Source organism: Ovis aries, chromosome 16 (assembly GCF_016772045.2).
Source record: "Ovis aries strain OAR_USU_Benz2616 breed Rambouillet chromosome 16, ARS-UI_Ramb_v3.0, whole genome shotgun sequence".
In the NCBI taxonomy this organism is placed as follows: domain Eukaryota; kingdom Metazoa; phylum Chordata; class Mammalia; order Artiodactyla; family Bovidae; genus Ovis; species Ovis aries.
Genome location: NC_056069.1, coordinates 37,876,535 through 37,902,881, shown reverse-complemented (window position 1 = coordinate 37,902,881; position 26,347 = coordinate 37,876,535). Strand labels below are relative to the sequence as shown.

General features: G+C 42.7%; 1 long non-coding RNA gene across 1 annotated transcript in view; it reads left to right on the top strand.

Annotated features, from left to right (window-relative positions):
- Nucleotides 1–2,589: 2,589 nt before the first annotated feature.
- The window catches only part of LOC121816815 (uncharacterized), a 47,545-nt gene continuing 23,787 nt past the window's right edge, over nucleotides 2,590–26,347 (top strand). The window contains exons 1-3 of the long non-coding RNA XR_006056530.2: nucleotides 2,590–2,948; nucleotides 6,967–7,236; nucleotides 7,573–7,685. This is a non-coding gene — a long non-coding RNA (uncharacterized LOC121816815). The remainder of the gene's footprint in view (nucleotides 2,949–6,966; nucleotides 7,237–7,572; nucleotides 7,686–26,347) is intronic.

The following is a 26,347-nucleotide window of genomic DNA, read 5'->3' as shown; positions in this document are numbered from 1 at the left end:
AACATTGTTAATCATCCTTTATTGACTATGCCAAAGCCTTTGACTGTGTGGATCACAATAAACGGTGGAAAATTCTGAAAGAGATGAGAATACAGACCACCTGACCTGCCTCTTGAGAAACCTATATGCAGGTCAGGAAGCAACAGTTGGAACTGGACATGGAACAACAGACTGGTTCCAAATAGGAAAAGGAGTACGTCAAGGCTGTATATTGTCACCCTGCTTATTTAACTTATATGCAGAGTACATCATGAGAAACACTGGGCTGGAAGAAGCACAAGCTGGAATTAAGATTGCTGGGAGGAACATCAATAACCTCAGATATGCAGATAATACCATCCTTATGGCAGAAAGTGAAGAGGAACTAAAAAGTCTCTTGATGAAAGTGAAAGAGGAGGGTGAAAAAGTTGGCTTAAAGCTCAACATTCAGAAAACTAAGACCATGGCATCTGATCCCATCACTTCATGGGAAATAGGTGAGGAAATCATGGAAACAGTGTCAGACTTTATTTTTTGGGGGGGGGCCTCCAAAATCACTGCAGATGGTGATTGCAGCCATGAAATTAAAAGATGCTTACTCCTTAGAAGGAAAGTTATGACCAACCTAGATAGCATATTCAAAAGCAGAGACATTACTTTGCCAACAAAGGTCCATCTAGTCAAGGTTATGGTTTTTCCAGTAGTCATGTATGGATGTGGGAGTTGGACTGTGAAAAAAGCTGAGCACCAAAGAATTGGTGCTTTTGAACTGTGGTGTTGGAGAAGACTCTTGAGAGTCCCTTGGACTTCAAGGAAATCCAATCAGTCCATTCTAAAGGGGACCAGTCCTGGGTGTTCTTTGGAAGGAATGATGCTAAAGCTGAAACTCCAGTACTTTGGCCACCTCATGCGAAGAGTTGACTCATTGGAAAAGACTCTGATGCTGGGAGGGATTGTGGGCAGGAGGAGAAGGGGACTACAGGGGATGACATGGCTGGATGGCATCACCAACTTGAGGGACATGAGTTTGAGTGAACTCCGGAAGTTGGTGATGGATAGGGAGGCCTGGCGTGCTGCAATTCATGAGGTCGTAAAGAGTCGGACATGACTGAGTGACTGAATTGAACTGAACTGATGAAAGTAAGTTAGTTCCTCAGTCTTATGTGACTCTGTACCCCAATACAAAATAAAAAGTTCCAAAAGAAATTAAATGCAACCGAAAGATATTTTCAGTCCCTTAGTCTCACTACCATATTTCAAGTGTTCAAGAGTCACGCACTGCACACATACTTTACCATCGCTGGCGTCCTTGGCTAATGTTATCTAGTGAGGAACATGCTGGCATCACAGTGAGTTGAACCTGGACCACTAGACACCAAATATTCACCAGATGGGGAAGGGGGTTGGTGAGGGTGGTGAGGCTGATGAAAGTCTCTGAGAAGCAGCATCTGGCCTTGGAATCAATCAACTTTGGATTTTCCACAGTATAGTTTGTAGACTGTCTGTGTCTGACCAGGTGGGCCTCAGCTGGGCCTCAGCTGGAATCTCAGGCATTCCGCATTTTTGATGAGTTTCTCAGGTCATTCTTAAGTACTTCAAAGTTTAGAAGAACTGTGATAGATTAAGGCTGTGTTAATATACTAAACAACCGTACAAAAGAAGTAAGATCCTCCAGTTCTCCAGGAGTTTTATAACCTTGAATGTCCCAGCAAATGTCCCCACTCTCACCTTCTACATTATCCTAAGTCCAGTCCTTGGGAATTTGACTCCAGGGAGCACAGATTCCAGGTAGGAAGACCCACCCCCCCCCCCCCACCCCCCCCAGCCTCTACAAGACACCAAGGCCAGGCAGCAGCATCTTTCTCGTGAGAAAGCCCTCACAGGCCAACTAGGGGAAAAGACCACGCTCCACTGGACTCCTATTCCCTCTACACGAACATATCCCAAGTTCAGGACCAAGATCTACCTGCAAAGACTCAGCCTTCTCCCATTGCCATTGGGATTTATTATTCCCCAAAACTCCTTACCTCTTTGCATGTTCTCTAGAGGTACTGACACAGGGCCTCAGCCCTCTCCTGGGTTCGTGTTTGAGGGGCCAAAGCCAAGGTTGTAAAGCATTTCAGTGGTGAGTCTGTAAGAGCCCGAGAGCCTGAGCCTCTCCTTTCATTTACCAGATTGTTAGGTTTCTTACGCATTCTTTGGGGGTGTAAACTCCAAGTAGGCATGACCACAGCCAGGTGTGTGTTCCCTCTCCCCTAGGAGATGGGGAGGTAACTGGAATGTGGTTCTGAGTGAGCCAGGGCATCTCATTAATCAGTGAGGGTGGGGCTGCTGGGGAGAAAGAAGTTTCCACAAATGGCAAGCTCGGAAACTCAGAGTACTTTCTGAAATTCTCTTCAAAGCATGCAGTTGAGTATTCTGGTTTCACAGGATCTTTGCTATATCATGACTTTCCTTGGCTCAGAGCACAGGGCTTACAGAAGCCTTTGCTGGGCCCCAGCCAAGGAAGTCAGATTAGCAAAAATAGCAGAAGTAATGCACGAGAACACAGTGTCACCTAGAACTCAGGCCTGGAAAAGAAACCCCAAGGACAGTCCTATTGCAGGGTTCAGAGCTACAGCTGGGCCACATGGGGAAGTTCAGGATGAGAGAAGATGCCGAGCTTCCTGGGACCAGGTGACTGCTCTGCGAGCTGAACATTCAGGAATCCAAGGCGAGGCTCACACCATTAGAACTGCCGCTGGGCCCCTGGCCAAACCTAGCTGCTCAGTGACACAGCCCAGAAGAGACACGGACTCTTCCTTCGTGCAAAGACATCGCCAATCAGGCATTTACGAGCTCCTGGTATGTGCAAAGGAGCCTGTGTGCTCCTTCAGGGGCGGGGAGGAGGAAATGAAGGCAACAGAGCTTTCTCAGCCATGAAGACGCATCTGCTCGCTTATTAGCCAAAAGGTGGCGAAGAGGGGGAGGTAAGTAAACACGAAATCACCTATTAAATGTAATATAAGCATATTAACGTGGTTTAAGGAACGGGACTCAAAGACAGAGAAAAATCCTTTTCCTGGTGACTATAAGGAGAAGGGGGCGGCAGAGGATGAGATGGTTAGATAGCATTCACCAATAGGAAGCTGAGTAAACTCCAGGAGAGGTTGAAGGTCAGAGGAGCCTGGAGTGCTACAGTCCAGGGGGTCGCAAAGAGTCAGACACAGCTGAGAAACTGAACAACAACGAGAGGATGCTTAAGATGAACAATCTTAAAATTCTTGGCTAACTTGCAGGCTAGAAGCTGGCAAAGAGGTGTGTGTGTGTGTGTGTGTGTGTGTGTGTGTACATGGATGCACATCCCAGAAGCATGAAAGCTGAGCTGCATCCCTCTCTCTCTGTCCCCAGGGTCCCTTTCCTTACTATAGTTTGTTTCTACCCTCCCATCTTCTCACCCTCCCCTCCACCTTCATTCACTCCTCCTCCCAGGGCCCGCTCACTTGGGAGGGGCAGGGGCAACTTCACGATGATGAAAGAGATTAGAAAGCATATATTGTCTCCTCCTGACTGGGAATTCTTTCACTGCTTTGATCCTTTCTGCTCCCTCCACCCGCATACCTAGCAAACCTCAGCCCCGTGGCTTGCTCTGACTGTTTGGGATTATTTCCCAGTGTGTGGTAAAGAGACTTCCAGTGCCAGCAGTTCCATGCCATTTCTGGATCCAAATAAGCTGGCAGCCAAAGAAATGCAGGCCAATACAATCAAGCCTTCCAGGGAGCCAGCCACACTTGGATCACCCCCCGGCTCCACTCACACGTCGCCCCTCACTCGTTTTCTCCTTCGTTAGAACAGCAAGCAAAGAGTATGTGGATGCCAAGCCCGGGCCTGGTAAAAGGTGCTGAGGACCCCATTACTCCTCTCTGCACCTTCTGCTTCTCCCAAGGACCTCCCTGGCTGGGATGGCTAGGGCTGTTCTCCAATGAATGTGAGTCCAAGGTAGGGGCCATGCCACCCAGCCCCCATCATGCAGATAAGATGGTTTCCTGGTCCCTCAGTCCATCTCAGTTAGGCCCCAGTTAGGCCTCAGGGTCCCTGTTGCCATACAGTAAGTCCTAGCCTAGCGGTCCTTTGGTGTGGGCTCTGGTGAAGGGCCACAGGGAAAAGAATTCCCCTCTCTGAGAGCTTCCCCACTTCCGGAGCCTGGGAGAAGTTGTGAACTGTCAGTGGTTATTATGTCACTGTTGTTATGGTCTGAGTGGTTGGGTCCGCTTGGCCGCGCTAATGAAGTCAAGGATCAGTCTCCCAAAGGCCAGCCGGCTTCGTACAGAGGAAAATGTGCTGTGTGGCCCCAACTCACCCTGTCCTCAGTCAAGGGCTGCAAAGTGTGGCCTCCATCTGGCCACAGCCGAGTATAGTCTGGTTTAGGTCATGTTCATCCTGGAGACTTCAAAGGAAGCATCCAACTCCGGGCTCTCAGCAGCAGCAGGAACAAATAAATTAGCATCAGAACTGTTTCCTCCTCCTTCCTCTCCAAGCCCTAGCTTGAGACCCACAACAGTGCTCCCCAATCCCTTGGGCAAAAGCTCCTTTCTTTATTCATTTTCTTGCTTACATATGCTTGTGTAAATGGACCAGAGACAAAAAGCTACTCCCATACATACCCACAGACAGGCTGTGGGACCTTGGGCAGGTTTCTGAGCCTCTCTGAGCCTCAAGCTCTTCACCCTTAAAGCAGTGAACGTATGAACACTCCACATTACAACCCCACACTGTGACAATCTAATCAAATCAAAAGTGCTATGGCAATTGTAAATTGACTCGAAGCTGCCATCATTGTTTCTCAAGCGGATTCCTCCTCCAGAAGAGAAAAGAGGATCTTTCCAAATACTTTCTGCTCAGCAGTCAAAACTATCCTCTCCAATCCTTGGGAATCAGACCCATTTGAAGTAAGGCATGGGTGGGACTTCTAGTTCAGATGTCTGCATAGTAATTATAATTATCTGGGAAAGAACCAACTAAATTGAAGTCATCGCAAGTGGACTAGGTGTACGTACTTCTTTAAACTCCTCAGGTAATTCTGAGGGAAACCAGATGGAGAAGCCCTGGACCAGCCCTTCAGTAATCACATGTTCCATAGCCTCGGGTTAAGGATCTCCTACTGTTGCTGCTGTTTTAGTCGCTCAGTCGCGTCTGACTCTTTGCGACCCCACGGACTATAGGCCGCCAGGCTCCTCTGTCCATGAGATTCTCCAGGCAAGAAAACTGGAGTGGGTAGCCTTTCCGTTCTCCAGGGGATCTTCCCACCCCAGGGATGGAACCTGGGTCTCCTGCATTGGCAGGTGGATTCTCAGGAAGGCCCTCACCTGGGGTGCCTGCTGAAAATATTAATACAAATTCCCACACTCCATCTCAGATGCTCTGAATCAAATCTTAGGGGGAAAAGCCTAGAAAGTAGGTGGATCTTATCATCCGCAAGTTGGGAAACTGCCCCAAAAGTTTTCAAATACTTAATATGTATAAGAACTAACTGAGAGCCTTTTTCTAAATTGAAGTACTATTGACTTACAACATTGTATTACCTTCAGGTGTACAGCTAGTGATTCAGAGATGTATATAATATATAAAGTGATGACAAACCTAGTTAGTGTGTTGAAAAGCAGAGACACTACTCTGTCAATGAAGGTCCTTATGGTCAAGGCTATGGTCTTCCCAGTGGCCATGTATGGTTGTGAGAGCTGGATGGTAAAGAAGGCAGAATGCCAAAGAATTGATGCCTTCGAACTATGGTGCTGGAGAAGACTCCTGAGAGTCCCTTGGACAGCAAAGAGATCAAACCAGTCAATCTTTTTTTTTCTTTCTTTCTTTTTCTTTTTTTTTATTTTATTTATTTATTTTTTTTTAATTTTCAAATCTTTAATTCTTACATGCGTTCCCAAACACGACCCCCCTCCCACCTCCCTCCCCACAACATCTCTCTGGGTCATCCCCATGCACCAGCCCCAAACATGCTGCACCCTACGTCAGACATGGACTGGCGATTCACTTCTTACATGATAGTATACATGTTAGAATTCCCATTCTCCCAAATCATCCCACCCTCTCCCTCTCCCTCTGAGTCCAAAAGTCCGTTATACACATCTGTGTATTTTTTCCTGTCTTGCATACAGGGTCGTCATTGCCATCTTTCGGAATTCCATATATATGTGTTAGTATACCGTATTGGTGTTTTTCTTTCTGGCTTACTTCACTCTGTATAATTGGCTCCAGTTTCATCCATCTCATCAGAACTGATTCAAATGAATTCTTTTTAACGGCTGAGTAATACTCCATTGTGTATATATACCACAGCTTTCTTATCCATTCATCTGCTGATGGACATCTAGGTTGTTTCCATGTCCTGGCTATTATAAACAGTGCTGCGATGAACATTGGGGTACATGTGTCTCTTTCAATTCTGGTTTCCTCGGTGTGTATGCCCAGCAGTGGGATTGCTGGGTCATAAGGTAGTTCTATTTGCAATTTTTTAAGGAATCTCCACACTGTTCTCCATAGTGGCTGTACTAGTTTGCATTCCCACCAACAGTGTAGGAGGGTTCCCTTTTCTCCACACCCTCTCCAGCATTTATTGCTTGCAGATTTTTGGATCGCAGCCATTCTGACTGGTGTGAAGTGGTACCTCATTGTGGTTTTGATTTGCATTTCTCTAATAATGAGTGATGTTGAGCATCTTTTCATGTGTTTGTTAGCCATCTGTATGTCTTCTTTGGAGAAATGTCTATTTAGTTCTTTGGCCCATTTTTTGATTGGGTCGTTTATTTTTCTGGAATTGAGCTGCATAAGTTGCTTGTATATTTTTGAGATTAGTTGTTTGTCAGTTGCTTCATTTGCTATTATTTTCTCCCATTCAGAAGGCTGTCTTTTCACCTTGCTTATATTTTCCTTTGTTGTGCAGAAGCTTTTAATTTTAATTAGATCCCATTTGTTTATTTTTGCTTTTATTTCCAGAATTCTGGGAGGTGGATCATAGAGGATCCTGCTGTGATTTATGTCTGAGAGTCAAACCAGTCAATCTTAAGGGAGATCAACCCTGACTATTCACTGGAAGGACGGATGCTGAAGCTGAAGCACCAGTATTTTGGTCACCTGATGTGAACAGACGACTCACTGGAAAAGTCCCTGATGCCAGGAAAGATTGAGGGCAGAAGGAGAAGACGTCAGAGGATGAGGTGGCTGGACAGCATCACCAATACAATGAGGGGCAAACTCCAGGAGATGGTGAGGGGCAGGGAGGGCTGGCATGCTGCAGTCCATGGGGTCTCAAAGAGTAGGACATGACTGGATGACTGAACAACATTATAATATATAATATATATATTACACACAATATATATAATATATATATATACTTTTTCAGATTCTTCCATTATAGGTTACTACAAGATATTGAATATAAATCCTTGCTTTTTACCTATTTTATAAATGTGTGTGTGTATGTGTGTGTGTGTGTGTGCGTGTGTGTGTGTGTGTGTGTGTGTGTGTGTGTTCAGTCGTCTCTGATTTTCTGAGACCCCATGGACCCTGCCAGACTCCTCTATTCATCGAATCTTTTAGGCAAGAATACTGAAGCAGGTTGCCAGTTCCTTCTTCAGGGGATCTTCCTGACTCAGGGATAGAACTCACGTCTCCTACATTGGCAGATGGATTCTTTACCACTGCACCACCTGGTATGTATCCACTAATCTCAAATTCCTAATTTATCCCTCCCCGCAACTTCCGTGTGGTAACCATAAGTTTGTTTTCTATGTCTGTGAGTCTGTTTCTGTTTTGTAAATAAGTTCATTTTGTATTAATGATTCTACACGCAAGTGATATCATGATATTTGTCTTTCTCTGTCTGACTTACTTCACTTAGTATGATAACCTCTGGGTCCATCCATTTTGCTTCAGATGAAAATGTTTCATTCCTTATTATGGGTGAGTAATGCTCCTTTGTATATATGTACCACATTCATCTGTCAATGGATATTTAGATTACTTCCATGTCTTGGCTATTGTAAATAGAGCTGCTATAAAATTGGGGTGCATGTGTCTTGTCAAATTAGAGTTTTCATCTTTTCCAGATATATGCCCAGCAGTGGGATTGCTGGATCATATGGTAACTCTAATTTTTTAAGGAACCTCCATACTGTTTTCCATAGTGGCTGCATCAAATTACATTCCCACCAACAGTACAGGAGGGGAGAAACTTGCTTTTTGAAAGTGAAGTTGGCCAGGGATGCCCACTCTAAAACTCAAGAAATTATTAATTTGGGTTATCTGGGATGAGCTCTGGGATGTTCAGTTTTAACTAGTATCCTCATTTGATTGCCAAGCCTGCTACTCCATAGGAAATGCTGCCCAAAACCTCTGGGATGACTCTGGGAAATGGAATAAGTCCTAGGTAATGCTAGTTCCAGCTCCCAAGACTGAACAGAACACTCTTGCTTGAACTTGCTGGTTGCTGTTGAGGAGAACTGACTAATTTTTCTCCGCCAAGTCTTGGCGGAGAAAGTTGTAAAGTGGAGCATGGCGTGAGGTGCTGAGACAAACATCCAGAGAAGCTGCATCCTCAGAGATGCTTCATCAGACTCCACTCCCTTTAACCTGTGAGTCAGCTCACATGAGCCATTGACCCTGAGAACAGCACTCTTGCCCTGGAACTTTGGTGTGTTCAAGGGCCCACCAACTGTTGACACTGGGAAGAGAGGTGGGTTTTCCTGTAGCAGCCATACTTTCAACAGCCTTCCTGCTGCCATCTTGGATCCCAAGTTCACAGAGTCCGCAGACTCAGCATTCAGGTTCCGCTGTGAATGAGGATGTAGTCCTTGCTTGAATGTGTTAGTATCCCCAAACAAAGAGTCACTGGTAGTAGAAAATGTGAAGGGGAGGAGTATTTTTCTTCTTTTCCTGAGTTCCTGTTAACACACAAACTAGAATTTCTGCCTTTTCCCATGTATTGAAGAGAAAGCTGCTAATTCTTGTCACTTCTCATTGGCTTTTTCCCTAAGTGAGAGTCGGTTTTTCAGGGTGGGGAAGCTGTTATTGGGCCTCTACCCTGAGATGGATGCATCTACCCAGTGGAGAGCTTTACCCCTGTTACTCTGCATCCTGGAGGTCCTGTGGCTTGCACCTGTGATTATAAGAATTTTAAGCTATGGATTCAGAACGCAGTAGGTAAAAGCTTCCTTCAAAATATAGGAGGGGCTGGGAAGTAACTATTTGCTCCTGAAAGATGATGAAATAATCTTATTTCTGCATTCCTACTTCCCCTCTGTATTAATATCTCCTTATAAACCAAGATCAACTAAAACTTGTGACTAATATATATTCTCTTTGTCTTTCATTTCTGTCGGTTGGATTAATATGTGTTTCTGCTTGGGTTTACCTTGTAAGGGATTCTCTACACTTCCTGGACTTGGATGACTATTTTCTTTCCCAGATTAGGGATGTTTTCAGTTATCATCTCTTCAGATATTTTCTCAGGCTCTTTCTTTTTTTTCTCCTTCTTCTATGACCCCTATAATGTGAATGTTGGCATGTTTAATGTTGGTTGTGACTAACATAGACAAGAATTCCTAAGCATGGGGATCTGGCCCTTCCTAAGATACAGATGGACAGACTGACTGACCAGCTAGAGAGACTCTCAACTGAACACACATATCCCACTTATATTGGCTCCCACTATCATCATTGTCACCAACTAAAAATAAATTTTTTTTTAACGGAGAAAGATGACTTCTGGTAAAAATCCACAGACCAGACTGAACACAGCCATCTACTTTCTTTCCCTCCCAAAACACTACTAAAAATGCCAATAAAGAGACTATTTTCTTAAACCATAAATCTAAAAGGCAGGTAGTCCATGAGAGGAGGCACTCAGCAAAATTTCAGAAAATAGAAAACACTTGAATGTATTCCCTAAGCCAGAAAGCTGAGAACCAGTTTCATTTGCACCAAGAAAACCTTACAAAATTTAGAAATGAATAGCAAAAGGCACCTCCAGAAATCAGGGCCAAATAGGGTAGTTGAAATCAGGATTGGGTGAAAGTCTATATTTTAGAGTCAGATCTCCCCAAATCCCCTCCTGATTCAGTCATGTTATACAATTTTCTGCTTTTCTAACAAATTATATATGCCTCTTGACTCTTTAAATTATATATATGTGTTACTTTTTTAGAAGATGAAAGAAGGGAAGTAAGGTATTTAGAATGGAGTCCCCCTTGATGAGCATATCGAGGGCTAATTTTCCTCTCCTTCTTTCCCCTCTGGATCTGACCTTTTTAAGACCAGTGCATACTGTCTGCTCAAGATCCCAAATAAATGGCTGCAGTGTGGGGAATTTCACAGGGAGAACCATTCCGCCATGCACATTACTCAGTGGATTGGCTTCAGTTTAAAGAACGTTTTAAAACAGCTCTATCCGGGCACTCCCCATCTTCCTTCTTTCTGCCAGGTCACAGGCCCCTGCTGAAGATCCTGACCCTCAAAGCTACTGCCCCACTGGCCAGCACTGCTGACTTCCCTGCTTCTGACCAAGGCTGAGGTCATTCCTTTTGTCCCATCTTGGTCTTGAAGGAGCAGACCCTTTTTCATCCTAGCCCAGGACTCCTTGTTGAACTTGAAGCCCGCAAATCATATTCATCACCTACCTGTTAGAAGGCCATTTTTTCCCCTCATTATTTCTACTTCCTCTAAGCAAGACTTGTCTTGCCTGAAATCACTCAATCTCTTCAGTATCAAAATGCTCATTCTGGTTTCAGTTCAGTTCAGTTCATTTCAGTCGCTCAGTCGTGTCTGACTCTTTGTGACCCCATGAATTGCAGCACACCAGGCCTCCCTGTCCATCACCAAATCCCAGAGTTTACTCAAACTCATGTCCATTGAGTCCATGATGCCATCCAACCATCCCATCCTCTGTCATCACCTTCTCTTCCAGCCTTCAATCTTTCCCAGCATCAGGGTCTTTTCAAATGAATCAGCTCTTTGCATCAGGTGGCCAAAGTATTGGAGTTTCAGCTTCAACATCAGTCCTTCCAAGGAATAATCAGGACTGATCTCCTTTAGGATGGACTAGTTGGATCTCCTTGCAGTCCAAGGGACTCTCAAGAGTCTTCTCCAATACCACAGTTGAAAAGCATCAATTCTTTGGCCACTCAGCTTTCTTTATAGTCCAACTCTCACATCCATACATGACTACTGGAAAAACCATAGCCTTGACTATACAGACCTTTGTTAACAAAGTAATACCTCTGCTTTTTAATATGCTGTCTAGGTTGGTCATAGCTTTTCTTCCAAGGAGGAAGCATCTTTTAATTTCATGACTGCAATCACCATCTGCAGTGATTTTGGAGCCCCCCAAAAGAGTCTGCCACTGTTTCCACCGTTTCCCCATCTATTTGCAATGAAATGATGGGACCGGATGCCATGATCTTAGTTTTCTGAATGTTGAGCTTTAAGCCAGCTTTTTCACTCTCCTCTTTCACTTTCATCAAGAGGCTCTTCAGTTCCTCTTAGCTTTCTGCTATAAGGGTGGTGTCATCTGCATATCTGAGGTTATTGATATTTCTCCTGGCTATCTTGATTCCAGCTTGTGCTTCTTCCAGCCCAGTGTTTCTCATGATGTACTCTGCAATAAGTTACATAAGCAGGGTGACAATATTCAGCCTTGACGTACCCCTTTTCCTATTTGAAACCAGTCTGTTGTTCCATGTCCAGCTGTAACTGTTGCTTCCTGACCTGCATACAAATTTCTCAAGAGGCAGGTCAGGTGGTCTGGTATTCCCATCTCTTTCAGAATTTTCCACAATTTATTGTGATCCACACAGTCAAAGGCTTTGGCATAGTCAATAAAGCAGAAATAGATGTTTTTCTGGAACTCTCTTGCTTTTTCCATGATCCAGCGGATGTTGGCAGTTTGATCTCTGGTTCCTCTGCCTTTTCTACCAGCTTGATCATCTGGTAGTTCATGGTTCACATATTGCTGAAGCCTGGCTTGGAGAATTTTGAGCATTCTGGTTTAAATACATGCTTATCCTTTCTCAGTATTTTTTCCTTCTGAAAAATGGCTTCTTCTCAGCTCTGTCTCAGGCCAGCCCTCACACACCAGGTCTTGTTTAAGGCTCTTCTTCTCCCAAACCCTCAAATTTCTCCATTTTCAGAATAAAAATAATGACTGGCTCTCAGAAGCACAGTGGACTAAAACCATGGCTCTTTAAACTCTTAAGATCCTATCCCATTTGTATTTTAGAGAGTAAACCTCTGGTACCTGCCTGAACCTTAGTCATCATCTTTGGGAGAAGAGGGATTTTTAAACAGGTTCTAGAAGCAGTTACCTGAAATAGGAACTCTGCGTATTTTGTTTATCAGAATTGTAATATCTCTGGATGTTTCTTCCTGGGAAAACCTAGATTCTAATCTCGCATTGGAAACTGTCTACACTCTGCTGGAGTACCTGTTACACATGTTAAAGGTCTACCTGCTGTGCTGTGCTTAGTCTCTCAGTCATGTCCAGCTCTTTGCAACGCCATGGACTGTAGCCCACCAGGCTCCTCTGTCCATGGGAATTCTCCAGGCAAGAATACTGAAATGGGTTGCTATGCCCTCCTCCAGGGGATCTTCCCAACCCAGGGACTGAACCCAGGTCTTCCACATTACAGGTGAATTCTTTACCAGCCAAGCTACCAGCGAAGCCCATTAAAGATCATTAATTCACACCCATTTCTCATAGTCTTGGCCTGGGAGCAGCCTACCAGAGATGGTTCCCTGCAGGACTGTGTGGACATTAAGATGATGCTCTGAGGCATTGAATCCTGACTCTGTGGCCATAAGCAAGTTAATTTCACTACAGTTAATCCATCCGGGGATAGTCATAGTACTTGTCTTATGCATTTGTTTATTAGTTAATACATGTATGCACTTAGATGGTACCTGGCAAGCTGAAAATGCTCAAGAAATACTAGGATGGTCAGCCCATCCTGTCTTCAAATAGGACTCAGCAGCTCCCAGAGCCCCCTTCTCTCCTCTCTTGACCTCCTCTGCTGGCACAGTGCTGGGGTCATTGCCCCTACCATCACTTCCAGACAGTGATCTTCTGAGGACAAGAACTGTATCTTCATCATCTTTATAGCCCTCAGCATCCGGCATTTTGTAGGTGTGAGACACCTATTTGTGGACTTAGCATCTTTTAGAGGAGAGAGAAGAGCAGGCAGTTTTGAACTGCTCAGCGGAAGGCTCGACGACCTTGATTTTCAGAGAACCCAGGGGTTGTTGTCCCTCTGGCCACATCCCTGTAGCACCTGGGACATTTTCTCATATGACTTTGAATTTCTGTCTACATGGAGGAGCCATGAAACATCTGCAGGGAAGGGGATTCTGGGAGCAGCAAGAGAGGGAATGGGGTCAAGTGAGAGGATGATCTCAATCAGCAAGGCAGCCAGTTCCATTGCTTTGTGTTTCGTGACCTTTTCAAGATGTCATTTTCCAAGGCTTTCCCAGCAAAAGCACCCTGCCTCCCTGAAAATTCCCTTTGCATTGTTGTACCACCCCGGAGTGTGTTGACTGCAGAGCTTTGTTTACAAATACTATGGTAACCCCAGGAGCTCTGGCAAGTCTGAAATAGCTTGCCAGCAAATAAAGCACAAGGCTGGAACCATCAAAGCCCTCTGGGCTCCCGGCCTCACTGATAGGGTTTTACAGACATCTGTTTTATGTTCCTGAACAAACATTACGCCATGATTTCCAGGGCATTTCTCTCCTCCAGAGGACTCATATCTCGGTCCTAAGGAACGTTTTTTGAATTCATTCTTCTTGCCAGTAACTGCATTATTGTTTAATTCCAGAGCCTCACGGAGGGGATTCTCAGCTTCCTTTTTGATGCTCCAATTTTAATGAGACAGTACATCCAATGTGATTTTTCATTCCATTTCTATCTCTTTCCCTTTACCTAATTAATTTGGTTGCAGATTCTCACGTAAGGATTCAACTACAAGGCAGTTTAGGAGGAAGTGGCCCCAGGAAACACTGGAAGGAGAGAGGTGAAGTGAGACAGAAAAGAAAAGGCAGTGCATGAACAGTGCATAGTGGAACAGTGAATAATTCAAGTATAGACCCATTCAGGAACAAAGAGTCAGAACACGTGCCTACGTGTGTGTGTGTGTGTGTGCGCCCTCAGTCATGTTCAACTCTTTGCGACCCCACGTAGCTCACCAGGCCCCTCTGTCCATGAAATTCTCCAGGCAAGAATACTGGAGTGAGTTGCCATTTCTTACTCCAGGGGATCTTCCTGACCCACGGACAGAACCCATGTCTCTTGTGTCTCTTGCATTGGCAGGCATATTCTTTACCACTAGAGCCCCCTGGGAATTCCCTGAACATGTGCCTGGAAATTACCAAATCCAAGGGGTGAGGGAGCTGAAGGATTTCTACTCCAGCTGAGTGGTGGAGATGGGACCTATTCCCAGGCACTGCTCACCTGCTGAAAGAAAGTCCTAGGGAGTAACAAGTCTGATACTCCAATGTTCAGGCCAGAGGGGCACCGAGACAATCCCAAGATACCCGCCGTTGGCCCTGTGACCAAGTTGAAGGATTATGCCCTTTGTACTTGTGTATTTGGGTTTTCTAGAATGGCCATTGATGAGATGCACATGAGATTTATCCTTGGCAGCAGTTCCTTACCCACTCCCTGTGGGTCACAGCACCTACATGGGACTAGAGCGATGACTAGATCTTGCAAGTCCCCTACACCATATATTTCTATCTTTTGTTTCAAAGTTCTTTAAACAGTTGGGTATGGCTATCTTGCCTTGTAATATCTTTGCTTCTCTAGATTGAATATCCCCTAAATATATATATATTTAAATATCTTTTAAATATAGTACTGTAATACCACCTGGTGTTTTTGCATTACTTCACTTCCTCAGGAGTCACAGAACATGGGCCTACCAGAGCCACTCACTTCGAGTCCTCCCATGTCTCCCCCATCCTTCCATCTCTGCCATTTTCTAGAAGTTGGGATCTTGTTGGAATAAAGAAGCATAGGCCAAATTGCTGCAGCCTAGATAAACATATACTAGTTTACTGTCAAAAACTATGAAGGAGCTGATATTTTACCCTCTTTGTAAACAAGAAAATAGCCTGTCACAGTTTCATGGATTTTGTCAGAAGACACAAGTTTCCTGGGTCAGAGATAAAGGATGTAATATTCATGGCACAACAAGCAGCAAAAGTATCAGACTATTTGTATCAGTTCCTTAAGCCCAAATTCCCAAATGGCAGTTAGGAGAGGGCCAAGTGATACCTGCACAGGGGATGGGTTGTTTCACAGGAAAGTTTAGGGAACCTGAATCTTTTATAACAGCCAACAAGCAAACCTGCCAAAACTTGACTCCAGTGGGAGACATCTTATACACATCAACCCGCAGGCAAAGCAGTCTTTTGTTCTAGAAGAAGATTTTATATCTTTTTTCCAAGCTGTTTGGTATACAGACATTTGAGAAGATAACTAAAACCAAAGATCAGTTAGTATCTTTGCTCATAAGACATGCAGAAACATGGGAACTAAATAACTCAACATTTACATAATAGATTGATAAGTGTAGGTGGGAATATTGATTTTTGTAAACTGAATTCTAAATTCCAAATAAATCCCATTCTCATTTCGGTTATACTTCATTTGCATTTTGGGAAATGCATCTTTTGTTTTTGCTTACAGGTTCTAGCCACCACCTTCTATCAAGTCCCTTAACAAGGAAATAGACGATACTTAAAATATAATAGAGGAGTTTCTACTTAAACAAATACTGAGTTTAAAACAAAAATTAAGTGAAAGATTGTAAAACTTCCACTGTGAGCCAAGATGAAGTGACATGGACCAAAATTACCTTCCCACTTGAAACAGCTGAAAACCCCACACAAAATATATGAAACAGAATTCCCTGGTGGTCCAATGGTTAGGACTTGGTGCTTTCACTGCTGTGGTCTGAGTTCAATTCCTGGTCAGGAAACTAAGATCCCATGAGACTAGCAGAACAGCTGGGGGCAGCAAGGGGAGAGGGGGAACCAAATATGAAACAATATTTTTCAGGACATTGAACAAAGACAATGAACACTAAACAATGAGAAACAAATGAAGCGAGTGCTACAATTTTTATGGCTTATTGCCTAGAGAAAGTTTCCAGAATGCGGAGCAGGAATGAGCATTTTAGGCGGAACTGGCATTGCCCTCCAGTTGAAGAGATGGAGCTGAGAGTTTAAAGAGACCAAAATGACCGGAGTTTACAGGGGAGAGTACAGGGAAGAACAAGTCTTCACAGAAAGCTCTTCAGGTCTGCAGATGGTCCACCAAGTCTGTAGTGAGCTCTGAGCGATATCCGTGTGTAGGGAAATGACTCAAGACAGCTGGGAAATACTCAATGAGATCAGAGGAAACAGTACCCAAGAAGAGACAATCCCTCCCACACACACAAAAAAAACCTGTTCCTGATTCCATAAACCAGAAGAGAAAACCTCATAATTCATGGTTTTCAGTTAGCATATACTTAAGAGTTTTACCTTGGTAAGGGGGAGAAATCAGCCCTAAGCTAAAAGCTGTTCTAGTCCCGCCTAACAAAACTTAAAGTAAGACCCAAAAGGATTCATACTGTTATGTTAGTATACTTAATGACATCGTATTAGAAACTCTTTGAAATGACAGTATAATAGAAAAAAGCCTGAAAAAAAGATGAACAGAGTATCAGTGAGATGTAGGAAAATCTCAAGTGGCCTGATATATCTGTAATTAGAGTTCCTGAGGTAGGAAGAAGAAATAATAGTGATTAATAATAATAAAAATAACGGTCATAAATTTAATAAAAACTGTAAACTCACAGACCCAAGAAATTCAACAAAATCCAAGAATAAGAAACATGAAGAAAACTATCTAAAGCACATTGTAATGAGACTGCATAAAAACAATGATTAAGAGAAAATCTTGAAAGCATGTAAGAAGGCCATTTTCTGGCCTTCATGGTCTATTTTTAAGGCTCTGTGTGTGTGTGTGTGTGTGTGTGTGTGTGCTCAGTCATACAACTCTTTGCGATCCCATGGACTGTAGCCTGCCAGGCTCCTCTGTCCATGGGATTCTCCAGGCAAGAATACTGAAGGGGTTGCCATTTCCTTTTCCAAGGGGTCTTCCCAACCCAGTAATTGAACTCATGTCTCCTGCATCTATTGCATTGGCAGACGGATTCTTTACCACTGAGCCACCTGGGAAGCCCATTTTTAAGGTTACTCTGGGCAAAAGACCAAAGATAAGAAATATAGCAGACTTCTAGAGAAAAGAATGCAAGTCAAAGGAGTCTAAAACAACATATGCAAGGCACTGAAATAGAATTCGATACCCAGAAAAAAAGATCTTTTTTTAAAATGTAAAATAAAACTTTTTTTCAGAAATGTAAAAGCTGAAAGAGTACATTACCAACAGACATTCACTAAAAGAAATAGCAAATGAAGTGATTCAGGCAGACAAAAATTTATACCTGACAGAAATCTCAATGTACATGTGAAAATAAAGAATACCATAAAGTGTAACTAACATAAATATTTTCTCTTACTATTTAAATCTCTTTGAATAACAACCTAGTTCAAAGAAAAAATATGTTGTAAAGTTTCTAATGTACACAAAAGTAAAAAAATTAAAGAACAATGATAGCAAAGGTCAGAGGAAGGAATGAAAGTATTCTAACACTGCATATGAAGTGGCATAATATCACATGAAGGTATATTGTGAAAAATTAAAGATGTTTGCTATAAGCCGTAAAGCAACGACTACAGAATACAACAATTATAACTAATTGCCTAACACTAGGGATAAAATTCCAGTACTCTTACCTGGAAAATCCCATGGATGGAGGAGCCTGGTAGGCTACAGTCCATGGGGTTGCTAAGAGTCAGACACAACTGAGCGACTTCACTTTGACTTTTCACTTTCATGCATTGAAGAAGGAAATGGCAACCCACTCCAGTGTTCTTGCCTGGAGAACCCCAGGGACGGGGGGAGCCTGGTGGGCTGCCGTCTGTGGGGTCACACAGAGTCGGACACGACTGAAGTGATGTAGCAGCAGCAGCAGGGATAAAATGAAATCATAAAAAAATACTTAATCCAAAAGCAGAGAGTGTTATGGCTTGCTTTGGTCTGAATGAATTTCCTCAAAATTCCTACATTGAAATCCCAATGCCCAAGTGATGATATTGGGAGGTGGGGCCTTTAGGAGGTGATTAGGTCATGAGGGCAGAGCCTTCATGAATGGGATTAGTGTTCTTACAAACGAAACTCCAGAGATATCCCCATCCTCTTCTACTATGTGAAGACACAACAAGAAGTCTGCAACTAGGAAGAGGGCCATGACTTAACACTTAATTTCAGATTTCCAGCCTCTAGAACTGAGAGAAACAAATTTCTGTTGTTTATAAGCTACTCAATTTATGGTATTTTTTGTAGCAGCCCATTGGACTAAAGGGCAAAAGAAGAAAATGAGAACCAAGAATAGATGAGACAAATATCAAGCACAAAGCAATGAAGTGATATAAACTCAACTGTATCCATAGTCACATTGAGTGTTAGTCACTCAGTCATACACGAATCTTTGTGACCCCATGGTCTGCAGCCCACCAGGCTCCTCTGTCCATGGGATTTTCCAGGCAAGGAGACTGGAGTGGTTTGCAATTTCCTTCTCCTAATAGTCACATTGAAGGTACAATAAATCTACTTTAAATATAAGAAAAAGTAGGCTAAATGTAAAAGAATGGTATGGTATGGTAGTCTGAATAATGCCCCCCTGCAGATACCTGTGACCTTCCCAGGTGGCACTAGTGATAAAAAATCCACCTGCAGGAGACATAAGTGATGCCAATTTGATCCCTGAGTCAGGAAGATCCCCTGGAGGAGGGCATGGCCACCCACTCCAGTATTATTACCTGGAGAATCCCATGAATAGAGGAGCCTTCTAGGCTACAGTCCATGGGGTCGCAAAGAGTCAGACATGACTGAATTGACTTAGCGCCTACAGATATCTATATTCTAATCCCTGAAAACTGGGAATATGTTATTTTGCATGGCAAAAGAGATCTTACAGATGTGATTAAGCTAAGGATCTTGGGAAGGGGATTATCCAGGTTGGTCCAATGTAATCACAATAAATTTAACAACTTACATAAAATGGCCAATTTTTTTGAAAGACACAAACTAATAAAGTTTACTCAACAAATTAGAGAAAGGCAAGAGGGTCAGAGACAGAGAAAGCCATGTATCAACGGAAGCAGTAATAATTAAGGGGATGTAATGACTCAGATATGCAGATGACACCAGCCTTATGGCAGAAAGTGAAGAGGAACTAAAAAGCCTCTTGATGAAAGTGAAAGAGGAGCGTGAAAACGTTGGCTTAAAGCTCAACATTCAGAAAACTAAGATCACGGCATCTGGCTCCATCACTTTATGGAAAATAGATGGGGAAACAGTGTCACACTTTATTTTGGGGGGGCTCCAAAATCACTGCAGATGGTGACTGCAGCCATGAAATTAAAAGGTGCTGACTCCTTAGGAGAAAAGTTATGACCAACCTAGATAGCATATTCAAAAGCAGAGACATTACTTTGCCAACAAAGGTCCATCTAGTCAAGGCTATGGTTTTTCCAGTGGTCATGTATGGATGTGAGAGTTGGACTCTGAAGAAAGCTAAGTGCCAAAGAATTGATGCTTTTGAACTGTGGTGTTGGAGAAGACTCTTGAAAGTCCCTTGGACTGCAAGGAGATACAATCAGTCCATTATAAAGAAGATCAGTCCTGGGTGTTCATTGGAAGGACTGATGTTGAAGCTGAGACTCCAATACTTTGGCCACCTCATGAGAAGATTTGACTCATTGGAAAAGACCCTGATGCTGGGAGGGATTGTGGGCAGAAGGAGAAGGGAACGACAGAGGATGAGATGGCTGGATGGCATCACTGACTGGATGGACGTGAGTTTGGGTAAACTCTGGCAGTTGATGATGGACAGGGAGGCCTGGCATGCTGATTCATGGGGTCACAGAGAGTCGGACACGACTGAGTGACCGAAATGAACTGAACTGAATGACATTATGCTCTTGTCTTTAAAGATGGAAGAAGGAGCCATGAGCTAGAAAAGTTAGGAAAGGCAACAGAAAGGATTTTCCGCTAGAGCCTGGTTCCCAGAGGGAACCAACTCTGATAACACCTTGACTTTAGCCTACTGAGACTGCTGACCTCCAGAACTTTAAGGTAAATTTGTATAGTTTTAAGCCACTAAGTTTGTGGTAACTTGTCACAGCAGCAATAGGAAACTAATCAAAATGAAGCTAATGTAGCAATTTTACTATCAGACAGTAGTTGCAGAGTAAAGACTATGGACAGGGATAGGGAAACTCAGTGGTAGTGATTTAGTCACTAAGTCCTGTCTGATTCTTTGCAACCCCACAGACGGTAGCCTGCCAGTCACCTCTGTCCATGGGAATTGTCCTGGCAAGAATACTGGATTGGTAGCCTTTTTCCTCTCCAGGGGATCTTCCTCACCCAGGGATTGAACCCAGGTTTCCTGCATTGCAGGCAGATTCTTTACCATTGTGCCACCTGGGAAATGCAGGGAAGCTCATTACATAATGATAAATCAGTTGTTCCAGAGGATATGATTTCAAAAATGTGTGTACCTAACAACAGAGCTTCAAAAATGCATGAAATGAAAACTGATAGAACTTCAGCAAAAATTCACCAAATCTGTAATTGTATCTGCAGATTTCAATGTTTCCCTCTTGATAATTAATAGAAAAAGTAGACAGAATATCAGTTAAAAGATAGACATCTTGAACAACACTTATCTATCAACTTGACCTAATTGATATTTCTAGAACACTCTACACAACAAGAGAATATACATTATTTTCAGATACATGCAGAACATAGCCCATATTTTGAGCAATAAAACAAATCTCAGTCAATTTAAGAGGGTTCATATCATACATTACAGGCTTCCCTCATAGCTCAGTTGGTAAAGAATCTGCCTGCAATGCAGGAGACCTCACTTCAATTCCTGGGTCAGGAAGATCTGCTGGGTTGGATCGACCTGGGTTCAATCCCTTGGTTGGAAAGATCCCCTGGAGAAGGAAATGGCTACCCACTCCAGTACTCTTGCCTGGAAAATTCCGTGGACTGAGGAGCCTGGTAGACTACAGTCCATGGGGTCACAAAGAGTCAGACACAACTGAGCGACCTCACTTCACCCACTCCAGTATTCTGGCCTGGAGAATTCCATGGACTGTATAGTCCATGGGGTCACAAAGATTCAGACCAGACTGAGTGACTTTCACTTTCACTATAATACATAACATTTTTCTGACTACAATAAAACAAATTAGAAATCAGTAACAGCAAAATAACTGTAAAATATTTGGAAGCTATTAGTAGGTAATACACATTTTTGACAGCTTTAGTTAGGTGTAATTGACAATAATTGTATATATTTATACAATTTATAATAAATTTATACAATTTATATGTATATGTAATACACTTCTAAATAACCAGTGATTTCAAAAAGAAATTGTAGAGGATGTCCCTGGTGGTCCAGTGGCTAAGACTCTGTACTCCCAATACAGGGTGCCCAGGTTCGATCCCTGGTAGGGTAACTAGATCCCAAAACTAGATGCTGCATCTAAAGATCCCACATTCCACAAATAAGACCTGGAGCAACCAAATAAATAAACATTTTTTTAAAAAAGAAATCAAGGAAAAATTAGAAGATGTTTTTCAAATAAAAAAGAAAACATAACCTCAAAATATGTGGGAGGTATGGTACTTAGAAATAAATGTATAGCGATAACTACACGTTAGAAAGAAGAAAGTTCTCAAATCTGTGACTTCAGCTTCCACCTTAAGAAACTTAAAAAAGAAAAGCAAATTTAACCAAGGAATTAAAGTAAGGCAGAAGGAAGGAAATAAAAAAAAATATTAGAGCAAAAACTAATGAACAGAAAGAAATCCACTAGAGAGGTCTGTGAAACCAAAAGCTGCTTGCCTGGGATCAATAAAATTGAAGAATGTATAGGCAGAATAATCAAAGGGAAAAGAGACAAAGAAAACAAAAATTAGTAATATTAGGTGACTGTTAAGTTCTACAAACACTAAAAGAGTAGACAGGAAATATTAAGGCTTCCTGGTGACTCAGACAGTAAAGAATCTGCCACAACTTCATGCCAATAAATTTAACAATTTAGATAAAATGAACCAATTCTTTAAAATATACAAACTAGTAAAGTTCACTTTATATAGACAAGTCTCAAAATAATTGTACTGAATGAAAGAAGCCAGATTCCCCCCAAAAAAGTATGTTTGTATGATTCATATAAATTTCTAAAAGATGAAAGCCAATCTAATATGAAAGAAAGCAGGTCTGTGATTGTTAGGAGAGTAGGCTGAGGACTGAGCAGGAAGAGGGGAGAAGGATAAATTACAAAGGAGCAAGAAGAATCTCTTAGAGGTGATGAGTATACTCTATCTTGATTGTAGTGATGATCCATGTGCATACACATAAGCCTAAGCTTTTAAGTTTGTGCAGTTTATGTCAATCGATAGGTAATCCAATTATCAATTAAACTATCTTTCAATTTGAAGGGCTGTTCTATAAAATCTCAACTCAATCTACCTGTTTTTAAAGTTTGAATCTGAAGAGCAATCACTTATTCTAAAGAAAAAATGTGGAGGGAAACTGGGATGGAGAGAGAGGAGGGCCTGGGCAGAGACTTGCTGCAACTCCAGAGTGCTACCAACACACACACAAAAGGCTTCATTTGCCCACCCTCTCCCTGGGCAGTACACAGGGTACAAAGTAAGTGAAATCCATTTTCTTTACTCCTGGCCTGACATAGCTATTCCCTGGCCTGAAGCAGGAGAGCGTGTTCCAGCTAGCTTGCTAGTTACTCCATCCTAGCCAGGCCACACGCTCAGTGAGCTCCATTCCAAGTCCTTGTGTCCTGGCTAAGCCTCCAAGGCCATTGCTTGGGACCTGGCTATAGGCAGGCCACAGATTTGCGTTTTTGTAGCTGGGGGACTTTACGGAGGGGATCAGTCCGGGTTGTCTGGAACACACAGAGAAGTTTTTGTTTGATCTATTAGGGCGATTGAGATGTTGTAACTCATTTGCAACTGATTTGATTTTACTCCAAAAGTATTTCCCTCCAGCCTAGACTTGGCTTGGGTGTCCTGGAAATCAGGAGAACTGTATGTGGGTAAAAAGTAATGAGGTCCAATGGGTGACAAGAAAGGAACTCAAGGTCTCCCTGCATAGGAATATTTTAATTACTGTAGAAGTCATGCCGCCCTCCATCCGCTGGTCTGCCAGTGGCATTTCCTTCCACTGGGGTGGGGAACAGAGCTGCTGGGAATGCTGCTGGGCTCTCAGAAATGCCACCACGGTTGCCACTGGCAATCCTTTCTTGTGCAATGCCCTTTCTCAGGAAGATGAATACAAGCTGTACATACCAAGTGTCAGTCAAACTCTCAGCAACCACTGGTCTCATTAAGAGGAAACTGAAAGGACCCATGGAAAAAATAAATGTCACTGAATCTGGAGTTCAGGGGAGAAGGAAGCAAGGGAAAGAAACTTCCTGCAATGTGGGGGCCACTTCCAAGCAGAAAACCTGAAGCCCAGTACAGAACAATTCTCCTCCCTCCCAAGGGCAAATGCCATTTAAAATTCCATCTCCTGGTCAACCTATTTTATTGGTAAGACTCCTCATTTGGGAGCTGCAGGCAAAAATCTAGCCCAGGGTAAAGATCTCTAGCGCTGAACAGGGCAGCACTTGTTACACTTAGAAGATGTATCTGTGAAAAGGATGGTGTGCCTGGGTTTTTCTAATCTAGATCTGCCTTGTAGGAGAGAGAAAATTGGTTTCCCTTACCCTCTCAGTTCTTAGCTGAGACCCCTGTAATAAAAGATTAACAAGAGAAAACAAGCAGGTTTATTGATGTGTACACTGAAGTATTCATGGGAGATACCCAGGGAAAATGAGTAACTCATAGAGGTGGCTTTTGAATTCAGGATTAAATGCCATCTTAATAGGAAAAGGAGAAAGGGAGGTAGGCTTCTCAGGGATAAAAGATGAATGGCCCTTAGAAGAACAGATGGGAGGTATGATTGTGTGTCTCGATGTGGTGTCAACTTCCAATTTTGTCTCATGTGATAAAAGTGAATCTTCTACAGTTGATGAGACTCCTGGGGGAGGGGACTGATGGTAATTGAATTCCTTCCAAAGGATCTATCTTGTGGCAGATAAGGTGAGATGGGGGAAATCCTCTTCCTGCATTTACTATTTTTCAAAAGTCTACAGCTCAAAATAATCAGTATACCATGGCATATTTAGGGGTGGTATGTCCTGAATTCCCCAGTTCACATCATGGGGTGTCACATTCTGCTGCTCTTGGACCTTGAATGCATTGTGAAACCTCATGCAAGTCTCTTTACCTCACTGAGACCCTGTTTCTCCATTTGCAAAACAAGAAGATTGCACTCTAATTTTCAAGCTTTAAAGTTCCATAATCAAAGATTTAATAAAATCCACTCTGGTTGCTCTCTGGAACTCTGAGCTTTTAGGAAATCAGTCAGAAATTAGCAGAAAATAAAAGTTTTTTGCTAAGGAGAGCCATTCAACTTCAATTTGTTTTTGCTGCATTTTACCTTTTGTGTAATAGACTTGGCACATACTGATAAACAAAACAATTGATCTGAATGACAAAGAGCCAAAATTGTAAGGGCAGAAGTGATTTAATAAGAAAAACTTCTCTTGGCCTTGTGCTCAAATAACTCCTTTCTGGAGAGTGATCAGGCCACCTCTGAGTTTTTAAACTTTTAGTAAGAAGAAAGCAATTCCTGCTTTGAATGCTCCTTGCAGCACTTGGGACTTGGTCCTACAGAAGTTATCCTAACATTTATTGTTATTACTTTGATTTATCTAGTCTTAATTCCTTGTACTAACAAGCCAGATATATAGCAAACCATCACTTACCCAGCATCATGGAGGTTCTATCAGTCAATGTTCTTAGTTGCACACAGTAGAAGCCACTCTAGCTTGTTTGAGCTGAAAAAGGGAAGTCTTCCTTTAAGGATATCACTGTGGGAGGGATTTTTCACCTGTGACCTTGTGATAAAGGACAGTTTCTAAATCATACCACTAGACTTCTGCTGCTGCTACCAGATCAGAGGAATATCAGCTAACCTTTTCTTTAATTTATTGTCTCCATTTTTATTAAGATATCATTGATATTTAACATGAACTTCAAGTGCATATGTGCTCAGCTATGTCTGACAGAGCCCGCCAGGGCACAAGGTCTGTGGCTTCATGAACTGTAGGCCACCAGGCTTCTCTGTCCATGGAATTTTCTAGACAAGAGTACCAGAGGATCTTTTCAACCTGGGGATCGAAACCACATCTCTTAGTCTCCCACATTAGCAGGCAGGTTCTTTACCACTAGCACCACCTGGGCAGCCCAAGATCTACTCTTAGTCATATTCAAATAATAATATAATATTAACTGAAGTCATCATGCTGTATCTTACTTTCTCAGAACTAATTAATTTTATAACTGAAAATTTGTATCTTTTGACCACCTTCACCCAAGTACTTATTGAAAACAGAGGACAGTATCCTGCAGGCCAATAAGATCTCAACTCTCAGGAACCTGTCTAGGGAGGCAGGAAGCTAGTCTAGGGTAAGCAGGGCAGATCATGGGGTAGAAGTATAAAACAGTGTCCCAAGCTTGGAATACTTTGTGGTAGTTTAGTCGCTAAGTTGTGTCTGACTCTTGCGACCTCATGGACTGCAGCCCACCAGGCTCCTCTGTCCATGGGGTTTTCCAGGCGAGAACACTGGAGCGGGTTGCCATTGCCTTCTCCAGGCTTCTCTGGTAGTTCAGTTGGTAAAGAATCTGCCTGCTATGCAGGAGTCCCTGGTTTGACCCCTGGGTCAGGAAGGAACACTTTGTGGAAAATATCAAATCATAGGGAACCAACAGTGAGATAAAAGATCAGCAACTGAGCTACAACAATTCCAAGGAAATGATAGAAGACATACTTGAGACAAATACAAAGAGTCAAGAAAATATGCACCATGCTATGTAAATGGAGAAACAAGATGCCACACAGATAATTTTCGCCACTTACTAGTGGCCAAGCATCTATTATTGCTTTCTTCTTTTCTGAAGGTTATTATTTCTTAGAAAAATCCCGGACACAATCATCAAAAAGAAGAGGGAGAATGGAGCTATTTAGAAGCAGAGCTTTTGTATGGTATTGAGGCTAAGTTGGGATCA